Below are 12,810 nucleotides of genomic sequence, written 5' to 3' on the forward strand. Positions count from 1 at the left end.
ATGAGTGCAGTTGTGCAATAATTTGAACATTCTTTGGCACTGCCCTTCTTTGGGATTGGAATGAAAACTGACCTTTTCCAGTCCTGTAGCCTGCTGAAAACACTGCTGAGTTTTCCAAACCTGCTGGTATATTGAGTGCAGTATTTTAACAGTAACATCTTTTAGGATTCGAAATAGTTCAGTTGGAATGCCATTATCTCCGCTAGCTTTGTCCATAGTGATGCTTCCTAAGCCCCATTTGACTTTACACTCCAAGATGTCTGGCTCTAGGTGAGTGACCACACCATCACGGTTATCTGGGTCATGAAGATCTTTTTTGTACAGTTCTGTGTATTCTTGCCACCCCTCCTTAATATCTTCTGCTTCTGTTAGGTCCATACCATTTCTGTCCTTTATCGAGCCCATCTTTGCATGAAATGCTCCCTTGGTATCTCTAATTTTCTTGAAGAGATTGCTAGGTTAGGGGTGACTATTTTGTGCATCATAGAAAATGGGCAATGTATGTTAAAGGATTCATTTTCCAGCTCTCTTCACATCCCTCCTGATTCCTCTTGAAATGATAAACCTTTCAGTATCTAACTTGACTAATTACTTCCTCTATATCCTTGACATTTAATCTCTCCATTCCGTTGTTTTTCAATCTGTAAACTGGGGATGAAAATATAACTTTACATACATGTTAAAAATAAAGAGACAAATGAAAATGTACATTTTACTACCAAGATACATCATTTTATAAGGACAAAACTGAATGTGTAAAAATTAAGAAAAAATGAGGGAAATGTATTAAGAGAATAACATGAATTGAAAATCTTTGTCATCATTATTCTATATTTCTTGGTATGTAGCACATAAGTTTTCAAATCTTAACCTCACCCAGCAATGCTGAAAGAGAAAAAAATACTTTGATAATACATGAAACATCTACATGAAAGATAATGTTATATCCAAGAAACTGCAGAGAAACGAAGGTAAATGTTGCAGTAAATGACTGCTCTAATTTTATACGTCCTCTAACCCAAACTAGACTCCAGATCTCAGCTTCATTCTCTCTTATTTCCTTTTGGTCTAATTAATCAGACTCCTTCCTAGGTATTCATGTCTGGCCAGTATGTCTTCCTGAATATGAATAAGAAATAGAATACCATTCGATGTTTGAAATTATGGGGGTAATCTCAACGATGGAAATAGATGACTGGCAAAAGCGAAGGGAATGCCTGATTAAATATATTCATGAAAATGTCACAACCTTATAAAGCCAACTTCTAGGGAAGAGAAAGATGTAGGATGAGATCTTATCTGGTGAAGTGTGCTTCTCTAAATCATCGCCACCATGGACAACAAAGGTTCATCACAGAACGGTATGTGCTAATTAGAAATTTTAGGAAATATTCTCTTAGCCAGAAGTTTCAGGATTACAGACTTTAGAAGAACTAGCTAATCACTGCTCTAGAAGTCAGCTGTATTGGACAGTGGTTCTATGTACGATAGGACAGTGGTTCTCAAATGAAGGAATGTCTTCCATAGATAATTGGTTTACGTCTGGAGATGGCTTTGGTTGTCTTAATATGGGGCTGGGGCGCTAGTGGTACCCAGTGGGCAGAGAGCAGAGATGTTGCTAAACATATAATGCACAAGTCAGCCCCCAGAAAAAGTACTTATCCAGCTCAAAATGCCAGCCATGCCAAAGTTGAAAAACCTTGGTCAAAAATAAGACCAAAAGTGTCTCTTGAGTCCAATTCATCACAATTACAGAAGGTAGAAACAAACATTTTCTAGTTCCCTCGTCTCTTATGTGGTGTGGCCAAGATGAGTCATTCTGATGAAACTTTTAACTCTGAAGCCATAATACAGACAGTGACAGTAGAGTTGTCTCCTACAATACTTCGTCAACTGGGTTTAGGCCAAATGACATCTTACAACTAAAAACAGGCTCGTAATAGCTAATTGCCTTTACTTTCTTGGTTGACATTTGCAAGAAAAAGAAATTGCAGATAATGAATGAGAACTTGGGAGCTTCTCAGGTGACTCAGTGGTAAAGAATCCATCTGCAGTGTAGGAGACTCAGGAGACACAAGTTTGCTCCCTGGATTGAGACGGTGCCCTGGGGAAGGAAATGGCAACCCACTTCAGTATTCTCGGCTGGGAAATCAAATGAACAGAGGAAACTGGTGGGCTACAGACCAGGGGGTCACAAAAGAGTCCGACATGACTTAGTGACTAAACAACAATGATGAGAACTTACTGTATAACACACAGAACTCTAATTAATGCTATGTGTGACCTAAATGGAAAGGAAATCCCCAAAAGAGGATTATCCATGGATGGAGTTTATCCATCCATCTATTATCTATCTACCTTTCTATATATTTACATACATATATCTGATTCACTTTGATGTACAGCAGAAACTAACACAACATTGTAAAGCAACTCCACTCCAATATACATCAATAAAAAGGAAAAAATTGCAAGACAAAGAAAGTATTAAAATAATTTTATGAAACAACAGAAACATTTCTCTTTTATCTCATCTTAGGCTGTGAAAAGCCTTTCAGATGATAAAGGTACAAATATCCCAGTTTCTCTATCTGCAGAGTACTTTTTATTTATACTTGGAGATAAAACATCTAATCAGCTATGTTACATGACTATCAAGTACCTAAAATAAACTCTTCGGAAACATGTTTTTGAATAATTGAAAGTCTGCTACATGAATCATCTTATTTTGCTGCTAAAAGCTTTGTTAGTTACATTTTATGCTGAAGAGTCTTGTACATATTTTCAGGTATTTGGGGTTAGGTATGTTTTTGCTATAAATCTTTAGTACTTGCCTACTTTTCAATTGGACAATTACATTTATTGAAGATCCCATAGGAAAAGAGTTTTCTCATAAACACATTTTAATATTTTATATTCCTTCTGTTCTTTTGGAGCAGTAAAAGTGATGAAAGTTATTTTAATTATTGTTTCTTCCTTTTGTAAGTGTAAATTATTGATTTGTTAGTGGTTCATATCTGTCCATCTGCTGAGGTAGTAAATTGGTGACTATGTAATCTCTGATAATTGCAAAAGACTTCAAAAGTGAATGTTTTATAGATAGACGAGAACAAGTGGATAAAGTCAACTTTCTAGAGTCATTGTTGTCATGCAATAAAAGACACATTTTTTTTTTATCTGCTAGTAATGGCAATGACCTCTGTAAGCATGGAGTCATCACAGCTACTGATGTGGGCCCTGTAACACACATGAAGACTAAGAGCCCACGTGTATGTGTGACGTGACATAATGAAGTGAAAAGATGACAGTACTAGCACCCAGGCACCTCCATCTGCTAATAAGGGGGCGAGGGGGAATATCATTTACCCTTTGTAAGTGGTTGCTTCTTCATTAATATAATTTGATGACAACACGGAAGGTCAAGTCTATCTCACAGGGTCGTTATGAAACACAAATTTTAAAAATGTTTTAAAGCTTTTGGCAAAGTATCAAGGAAATGCATGGGGTTATTAAGGTGAGTTAACAGATCCAAGGAGAAGGCAATGGCACCCCACTCCAGTACTCTTGCCTGGAAAATCCCATGGACAGAGGGGCCTGGGGGGCTGCAGTCCATGGGGTCGCTAGGAGTCAGACATGACTGAGCGACTTCCCTTTCACTTTTCACTTTCATGCATTGGAGAAGGAAATGGCAACCCACTCCAGTGTTCTTGCCTGGAGAATCCCAGGGACGGGGGAGCCTGGTGGGCTGCCGTCGATGGGGTCGCACAGAGTCAGACATGACTGAAGTGACTTAGCAGCAGCAGTAGCAGCAGATCCAAGCTACAGTATCCTTTTTCTCTTAGTATTCTCTTTTTATCAACAGTAGCGATCAGTCCCTCATGTGTTTATTCTTACCCAGAGTGATGGTAAACCACACAGATCAACTGTACTTTTCTGATCGTTTCGGTGTCTAAAATTGAAGCATTAATCAATGTAGAGTGAAAAATCTGCAAACTCTTAGACAGCCTCATTGCTGAGAATCTGCAGAGTCTCAACATTAAACTATCTTAAAAGAAGGACCTAAACACTCTGGCTCAGAATTAATTTAAGCTCCAAATGTTTGCAGAACACAGAAGCACTTCTAGGAGCAATACAAAAATGCAGGGAGTAACCTAGCTCTCCAACTATATCTGTGAAAATATAATCATCCATCTAAATTTACACAGTGGAAGATGTGGCTTCTTCCCCACCCCAGCTACTGTAGCACCAAATCCTGCTCAGGGCAATGGGGAGAGATAAGGCTTCCCTGGACTGGATGGCTTTTGATAACCTCGGGTGAATAGATCATCCCAGAGTGGCTCGTGCTTGTATTTAAGCAGGGTCCTGTCTGCTCCTGCTCCTGGTGGTGTCAAATCTGCTCTTGTACCAGGATGTGGTCTCCACGCCTATCTGTCCTAGCAGGGATCACAATTGCCTGAAGCCCCTTTGAGACCTGTTTTCCCAAGCTGTCAGACTGTCCCACAATGCCTATAGGCATTCCAGGGAAATGTTCCTCAAATTTCTAAGTACTGTACATCTTGTTTATTCCCAGAAGGAACCTTCATATAAGTGACTGGGCTATACTATCCTTTAAAAAACAAGGCTGTATCAGCCAAACTTCAAATAATACACTTTCTAGATCAAAGAAGGTGTCAGCATACAAGATATAGAAATAAAAGAAAGGGTCAGTTTTAGGGAAATCTCAGAGATTATTAAAGTGTGCAATAGCTTTTCAATTTTCTTTTTTTAAATCTCCAAAACAAATGTTAAGCATCTGTATTTGTCAACCTGGAGCGCCGTAATAGAATACAATAGACTCAGTGAATTAAACAACAGAAATTTATTTCCTCACAGTTCTGGGGGCTAGAGGTCCAGGATCAGGCTGCTAGCAAGGTCAGGTTTTGGTAAGAACTCTCTCTTCCCAGCTTGGCTTCACAGGGTGGGGCATGGGGAAGAGAAACAGATGGAAAGACACAGAGACAGAAGAGAAAACTCTGGTGTTTCTCCTCATAAAGACACTAATCCTACTGGATCACTGTTCCACGCTGAACTTATTTAACCTTAATTACCTTCATAATCCTTCAAGCTAGGCTTCAGCAATACATGAACCGAAAACTTCCAGATGTACAAGCTGTATTTAGAAAAGGAAGAGGAACCAGACGTAAAATTGCAAAAATCCACTGATCATAGTGAAAGCAAGAGAATTCCAGAAAAACAGCTACCTCTGCTTCATTGACTATGCTATAGCTTTTGTGTTGATCACCACAAACTAGAAAATTCTTAAGGAGATGGGAATACCAAGCCACATTTCTCAGCTGTCTCCTGAGAACCTGTATGCAGGTCAAGAAGTAACAGTTCGAACCAGACATGCAACAATAAACTGGTTCAAAATTGGGAAAGGAGTACATCAAGGCTTCATATTGTCACCCTGCTGATACAACTTACATGCAGAGCACACATGTGAAATGCTGGGCTGGACGAATCACAAGATGGAATCAAGACTTCTGGGGGAAATATGAATAACCTCAGATACGCAGATGACACTATTTTAATGGTAGAAAGCAAAGAGGAACTAAAGAGACCCTTGATGAGAGAGAAGGAGGAGAGTGAAAAGCTGGCTTAAAACTCAACATACAAAAAGCTAAGATCATGCCATCTGGTCCCATCACTTCATGGCAAATAGATGGGCAAACAATGAAAACAGTGATAGACTTTATTTTCATGGGCTCCAAAGTCACTGCTGATGGTGACTACAGCTGTGAAATTAAAAGATGCTTGCACCTTAGAAGAAAAGCTATGACGAACTTAGACAGCATCATAAAAAGCAGAGACATCACTTTGCTGACAAAGGTCCATAGAGTCAAAGCTGTGGTTTTTTCAGGAGTGAAAGCTGGACCATATAGAAGGCTAAGTGCTAAAGAATTGATGCTTTTGAATTGTGGTGCCTAAGAAGATTCTTAAGTCCCTTGGACAGCAGGGAGATCAAATTTGTCAATCCTAAAGGAAATCAACCCTAAATATTCAATGGAAGGACTGATGCTGAAGCTGAAGCTCCAATATATTGGCCACCTGATGCAGAGAGCCAACTCACTAGAAAAGACCCTGATGAGGGGAAAGATTGAAGGGAGGAGGAGAAGGGGGCAACAGAGGATGAAATTGTTGGACAGTATCACCAACTCAAAGGACATGAACTTGCAAACACCAGGAGAGAGTGAAGGACAGGGAAGCCTGGCATGCTGCAGTCCATGGGGTCACAAAGATTCGGAGACAGCCTAGCGACTGACCAAGAACAAGAACCCTCGTAAAGAACAGTTTCCAGACATAGAACGTTGGGGATTGAGGCTTTAGCACTTGAATCTGAGAAAGACACATTCAGTCCATAACACCACCTGACATAAAGCACTCTTAGGTGGAACGGGCAAAACAAAGCATGTTTGATATTTTGGTCCTTCAATGTCTTTGTAGGCATTTTTCACCCAGCCCACAGTAAATAGTCAATAAATGAGAACTATGCCTCAGTTCTGAACGGGGTGGATGGGATATGTTAAACAAAGTTGATTCCATGTCACAGAAACAAATAATGATAGTTTTTAAATGCTACAAATTATTGTTCTAAGATTTGCAATAAACAGGTTTAGAACTAACAGAGAAAGGTTGGTTTAGAATTGGGCGCAATTATTCTCTTTATGATGAAGGTACATTGAAAGTTGTATGTTAATACTTCTAGGTCAATCAAGGAGCCCCCAGTAGAGCAGCCAACTGATGAAAAATGGTGCTCAGTGTTTCTATTAAATTCATGCTCTTCTTTTTACGCACTAGTTTTTCTTTCATCCTCCATTTTAACTGTTCCTCTTTTCTCCCAAAAGTTCCAAATAATCTCTTTAAATGTTCACAACGTTTGCTAAAACTAGTTTTATTTATTAATACATTAGCTAGATTTTCCTACTCTTATTCCCAGTCCATTGCTTAGTATTTTGTAGAATTTATGCCAAGTTTTTCTGACTTACCATTTTGCAAGCATCAACAACATTGTACTCTGCATTCATGATGAACACTAAGTTATAAGCGTGTGGATTAAGAGATTAGTCAAAGAAAAGTTATAATTTTATAACTCCTATTTAGGGAATATATTGGTTCCAATCCACAATAAGAAATTAAATAGCTAAATAGAGGTAAATATATGTGCTATATTTGGTTTCAAAACTAAAAGAGATGACACAATAAAACACTCGGGGATGGGATGGGGAGGGAGGTGGGAGGGGGGGTTCAGGATGGGGAACACATGTACACCCATGGCTGATTCATGTCAATGTATGGCAAAAACCACTACAGTATTGTAAAGTAATTAGCCTCCAATTAAAATAAATTAATTTAAAAAAATAAATAAAACACTTTAGTAGTTCATATTTGGGGCATTTTCAGTGTTTGCTATCCAAATAATAACTTGTGGGAAGGGTAAAATTAACCAAGAGAAGAGCAAAGATGGGAAGAGGTTGAACTTAGAAAAGCTGGATGAGAAAACATTGTTCTAGAGATTATGGAAGGGAAAAGTCAGGAAAAGAATGACTCCATTTTCACATGACCCTCATTAAAAAAAAATGATATATCTATCAAACATGTTAATATTCTGGTAATGCATATATTTACTGAATGTCCAAATAAGTCTAATTCTGAATTTGTTTGATCACTTCAAGAATAAACAGTATGCCCAGGGCAAAGTGTACTATATCAATGCCACCAACAGCTGCCACAACTCCGGCCTCTCTATCCTTGAAGAAAAAGAACAAGTGGAACAGACCCAAGGGAGCTTTTTATCTGGGTTTTTCACCTGAGTGACTGAGAGAGTACCCTTGTGTTATCAGACTTCAGATTATCAGAGTAATGGTAACCACACATGCGGGAAAAGGTAGATGAACAGTGAGCAACTGAAGAGAAATTAATTATGTAGCTGATGAAGTATGAGTAAAATCAAGGGATGACTAAAATTTGTAGCAGTAAAATCAGTAACAGATCTATAAATTGTCCATGTAGACAACCTTAGTGCAAGCAACGCATTAGACCCAGGACGGCAGCTATTTTACTGTATGAAAGCATGGACTCAACGGAATCTCCATCTGTACAAAAATAAGATTTGCAAAATTCATGGATATGTAAGAAACACCCCAGTTTTGAGTAATCCCTGTTACTGGAGACTCCTACATGGGCATCACATCTACACTGCATCACTTGAGCCATCACTGCTAACATTCAAGGCTCACTAGATTCTACTTCTACTTCTCTGAAACTACTTATTCTTCATTTATCAATGACTCCTCTGTCACCTCATACTCTTAATTATAAATTTCCTTTCTAAGATTTCCTACAAAATATTATGCTTTGCATCTCAAGGTTGCAATGATTGCCTCTGTGGTGATGACAACATAGTCTACATATCAAGTCTCAATCATTTATACCAGCTCCAACTTTTTATCATTATAATCTTTCCCTTCTGATTCCCTGCTAAACACAGCCCTAATATTACTTAAAATATTTTCACATGCATCTCCCCTTAGACACAATCTGTTCTCTGCCTACAACTTGGTTAATGATACCAGCATTCGTTTCCTCTGCTAAGCTCATTAATAATGAGGATGATAAAATGAAGGAAGGAGGAGGCAGAGGACTTATTTTAATGAATTTAAAATAAATTTAAAATTTATTGAGAGCTATTACATTGCCACACAATTTGCAAAGCACTTTATGTTAAATACTATATTCAATCCTGAGATAAGGAAACCAAGGCTCATAGAAGTGATGGAATTTACACCAGTCACACAGGTAGGAAGCACTGAGTCTGAATCTCATCTAACTCAGAGCTCTCACTATTAACTGTTAAGCTACAATGCCCCCAAGAAAACGATGCTGCCACTCACTATACAGTCTGACTTTCTTTACAGCTCCTTCCTCTCATGTCCCATCCTATTTCCTTTGCAATGTCTATCCACCTCTTCTGCATTCTTCATTTCCTTTACCACTAGACTAGTTCATAGACATCAAGAAAGTAAGTATTTTAATTAGAGAGGCTCAGCTGCTGGGAGTTTAATGCCTAATGCTCAAAGTAGTGAACTAGGAGGCAAAACCCTCCATTGTGAATCCCACTGATGCTGTTACTAAAGACAACATTGTGCCATTTTCTGCCCAGACACATGTCAACAAAATAGACTGCTCTGATATCAGCTTGGGGGCTGCTGTTGGGATGGATTGAGGAAAGCGTGTTTAGGAATGTCATGACTTCTTCATTGCTGCTTTGTTCTAATATCATAAAACAAACTACCAGTCAAAAATGAACGCATTAATGACTGATCTGATTCATTAATATGAATGAAACATTGGGTGAAAATAACAAGGGCTCAAGTGGGAACCGTCTTTCCTGGGTCAGGCACTCCAGGCACATACTGAGTTCCAACGAAGTACTTAGACTTCTTTCCCCGGACAAGCAAAGCATTCAAATATAAAAGAACTCACTGAGTAAATGGCAGAATTTCAGAGGGACAAATAAAATTCTTCATGTTAAATTAGAACCCATCAGAATGATTAGTTATTAAATATGCCAGATTTTTTAATGATTCACAAAGTATAAACAATAGCCTACATTCTATAACTTTGCAACTTTTACCACATTCAAAAATAATTGCATACACAAATGAATAATCAGAAATTTTTGAGGCCAGCTACTCTGAGCAAAAATCACATATTACCAAACGCACTGAATTATGCTGATTTTAATGCGATTATTTCCTATGGTTGCTTAGCATGAAGTCCTTAAGAGCTTGATACTCGTGTTATAGCGTGCTCCTGGAATGACCCTTTGCATCATCTAGTCACGGACCTGCAGAGCATGAGATATCTCCGATGCTATCCTATCAAGGGCCAGGGAGAATGTGACAAAACTGCAAGAACGTGAAGCAGTCATAAGGAGGGCAGTCTGCAAGGTGAGCACCCTGCTGAGGGCTTCCTTGCTTTTCTCCTGAATCAAAGAGGAGAACTCTGTAATGAGGAATGGGTTTTGAAATATCTCACTTTATCAGAACAAAATTATGGCCTCCTGTATCCTAGACTGCTATTACAAAGCAAGAGCCTAGTCATTCACACTGATAGATTCTACTGTAAGTGGGTCGGAATTCTGCTGCAATATTTGACATGTGCAGCCTTCCCTGCATTGCGCACAATTCCACCAAAAGCTTTTCTCTTCCTGGGCACAGGTGGTTGAAACATTTTCAAGGGTGAGAGAACTACAGAATAGAATTTCCAAGATGAGCGCTTTCTTCAAAGTATATCCCAGTACATTCACTAGTAAAATTCTGCTCATATCCTTTTGGTTCTCCTGAAAACAAAGGATGAGAGTTCAAAGAAAGAAAAGAGAAAATCAAAACCAAAATGGAGTTATGTTTATAGTTTTTAGATTCCTAACAGGTTTCTTTTAGGCTGACTCCGAAATCTATATCTAGAGAGCTTTATATTCATGCTGCTGCTAAGTCACTTCAGTCATGTCCGACTCTGTGCAACCCCATAGACGGCAGCCCACCAGGCTCCCCCGTCCCTGGGATTCTCCAGGCAAGAACACTGGAGTGGGTTGCCATTTCCTTCTCCAGTGCGTGAAAGTGAAATCTCAGTCATGTCTGACTCTTCGCGACCCCCTGGACTGCAGCCTACCAGGCTCCTCTGAACATGGGATTTTCCAGGCAAGAGTACTGGAGTGGGTTGCCATTGCCTTCTCCATTATATTCATGTATATTCCTCAAATCTTAATTTGATAATTAGAAGGAACAAAGAAGAGCAAATACTAATAAAACTCATAAGAAGTCATTGTCTTTTGGGTGTTTAGGTTCATCCTGAAGTCAAGACAAACAAGATCTACCCTGACTTTGTGTGGTCAAGATCCCCATGCCTGCAGATAGACAATGAAGATACACATCATTCTGCATTTTTATTCTGTTCCACTGCCTGTGGAGGGATTCACATCAAATTGACATTTATACCAAGCTCCTGGTGTGCCAAGTCTACAACAAAAAGTGCTAAGCCCACATCCATCCCATCCATTTCTGAGATGGTTCTAGTGATCCATCCCACTGCAAACTCCATTGAGCTTTATAGCTTTTTAATGCATGCCTGGGTGTAACGGATCTCATCTTAATAAAAACAAACAGACTTTGTAGCGATGTCAAAATCTAAGAACAATTTGTCAATGTTTCTTATCTTTCTTTAATATATATTCAAAAGAAAACCCATTCCGACCATTGAGAGAAAGAAGTTCTTATTAAAATTTGTCACAAATACAGAAGCTGGCATTACAAAGAAGACCATTAACAGCTTACGTTAGAATCACAGTCAATTATTCTGGGTCAAGTTATTAGAATCAAAGAATTAGATAATTATTCGTCATGCTAGTTACACTACCAAGAAGACTGAATTTTCAGGATTCTTTATGAAAGCCAGTCACGAACTATCAGCCAACTATCACAGTGTTACCCCAGACAGTACAAATGCTTTCCAACTAGTATACCCAAATAGCATGAAGTTTACTGAACTGTCTAAAGATTGTCAGGGTGCTGCTTAGTCCTTCTGGGTTGCTATAACAAAAGATCACAGACTTATAAACAATGGAAATAGATTTCCACAGCATGGTCAGCAGGGTCCTTTCTGGTCACACTCTTCTCATTGTATCTTCACTTGCGGGGAGGGCTAGGGGGCTCTGTGTGTCTCTTACATATAAAAGCAGTCATCTCATTCAGGAAGCTCCATCCTTATAAGTCTATCGCCTCCCAAACGCCCCACCTACAGATACCATAACCACAGGAATCAGGATTTCATCATATGAAATTTCTGGGGGACACAAAGGTTGAGACCAGAGCAGATACAAACGTGAACTGCTCCATCCTCCTCCAGTGGCTGCCTTCAGCCACATTCCACTGCATCCTCATCCCCTGCATCACCTTGCAGCCATTCCATACGTTCTGTCTCTCTGGGTGTAACAAGGCCAGCTCAGTAAGGTATCAACCCCATCTCGCATTCAGCCTAATGTCTCCCTCTCCCCTACTGAGCCCCTGGGAACCTACCAGGGAAAGCAGATGTGTACATTCCTGCAAGGTTCCTTCCACCTCCCTCTCTGGATCTTCATTCCTCTGGCCATGTTGGAAGCAGGATAGAGGGTGAAAAGATGGAAAAGTTCTGACATCACTGACTTACATGGTGCCACTGTAGCCTTTTCATGACCAAGAGGGACTTATCTAGAATTCCCCCTGATTGACAAGTGTCTCTCATGTGGGGTACCCTTGGATTTCCCAGGGATATTCACAAGTTGGGGAGAGTTGACTTCATAGTTTCTTTTTAAACCAGGGGAAATGTTCTGGCCCCCACAGCTCCCTTCCTGCAGTATTCACAGCCTCTCTGTTTCTCCCGCTCTGCAAGCACCATCTGGAGAAAATTAATTAGCCTGAAGTCAGTTGCCCACTAGCTGACCCACAGGAGACCCATATATCATAAACACGCCAAACAATTGAATGGCAAAAATACTGGTGTGCATCTGACCCCATCCTGGGTTCTCTGGACAATTCTCTGTCTGGTCACATAGACATAAAGTAGATCTGAAAGTTGGATCCATAAATATTTATCTGAGGGGTGAGATACTATTCTCTCCTGTTAGGTCTTCTTTACAATAATTATTTGGCTTTACAAACAACCTCTTCTAGGTCCCTAAATTACAAAACCCTCCAAACAGACTTAGTCTCTATTGTACTGGAGAGAAGTGACTGG

At 39.5% G+C, this 12,810-nt stretch overlaps 1 long non-coding RNA gene across 1 annotated transcript; it reads left to right on the forward strand.

Annotated features, from left to right (window-relative positions):
* The first annotated feature begins 1,288 nt into the window (after positions 1 to 1,288).
* Positions 1,289 to 11,229, forward strand: LOC113882034. The gene is made up of 2 exons (XR_003508261.1): positions 1,289 to 1,361; positions 10,883 to 11,229. It is a non-coding gene; the product is annotated as an uncharacterized LOC113882034 (long non-coding RNA).
* Positions 11,230 to 12,810: the final 1,581 nt, after the last annotated feature.

The sequence above is a fragment of the Bos indicus x Bos taurus genome, chromosome 23 (genome assembly GCF_003369695.1).
Source record: "Bos indicus x Bos taurus breed Angus x Brahman F1 hybrid chromosome 23, Bos_hybrid_MaternalHap_v2.0, whole genome shotgun sequence".
NCBI lineage: Eukaryota > Metazoa > Chordata > Mammalia > Artiodactyla > Bovidae > Bos > Bos indicus x Bos taurus.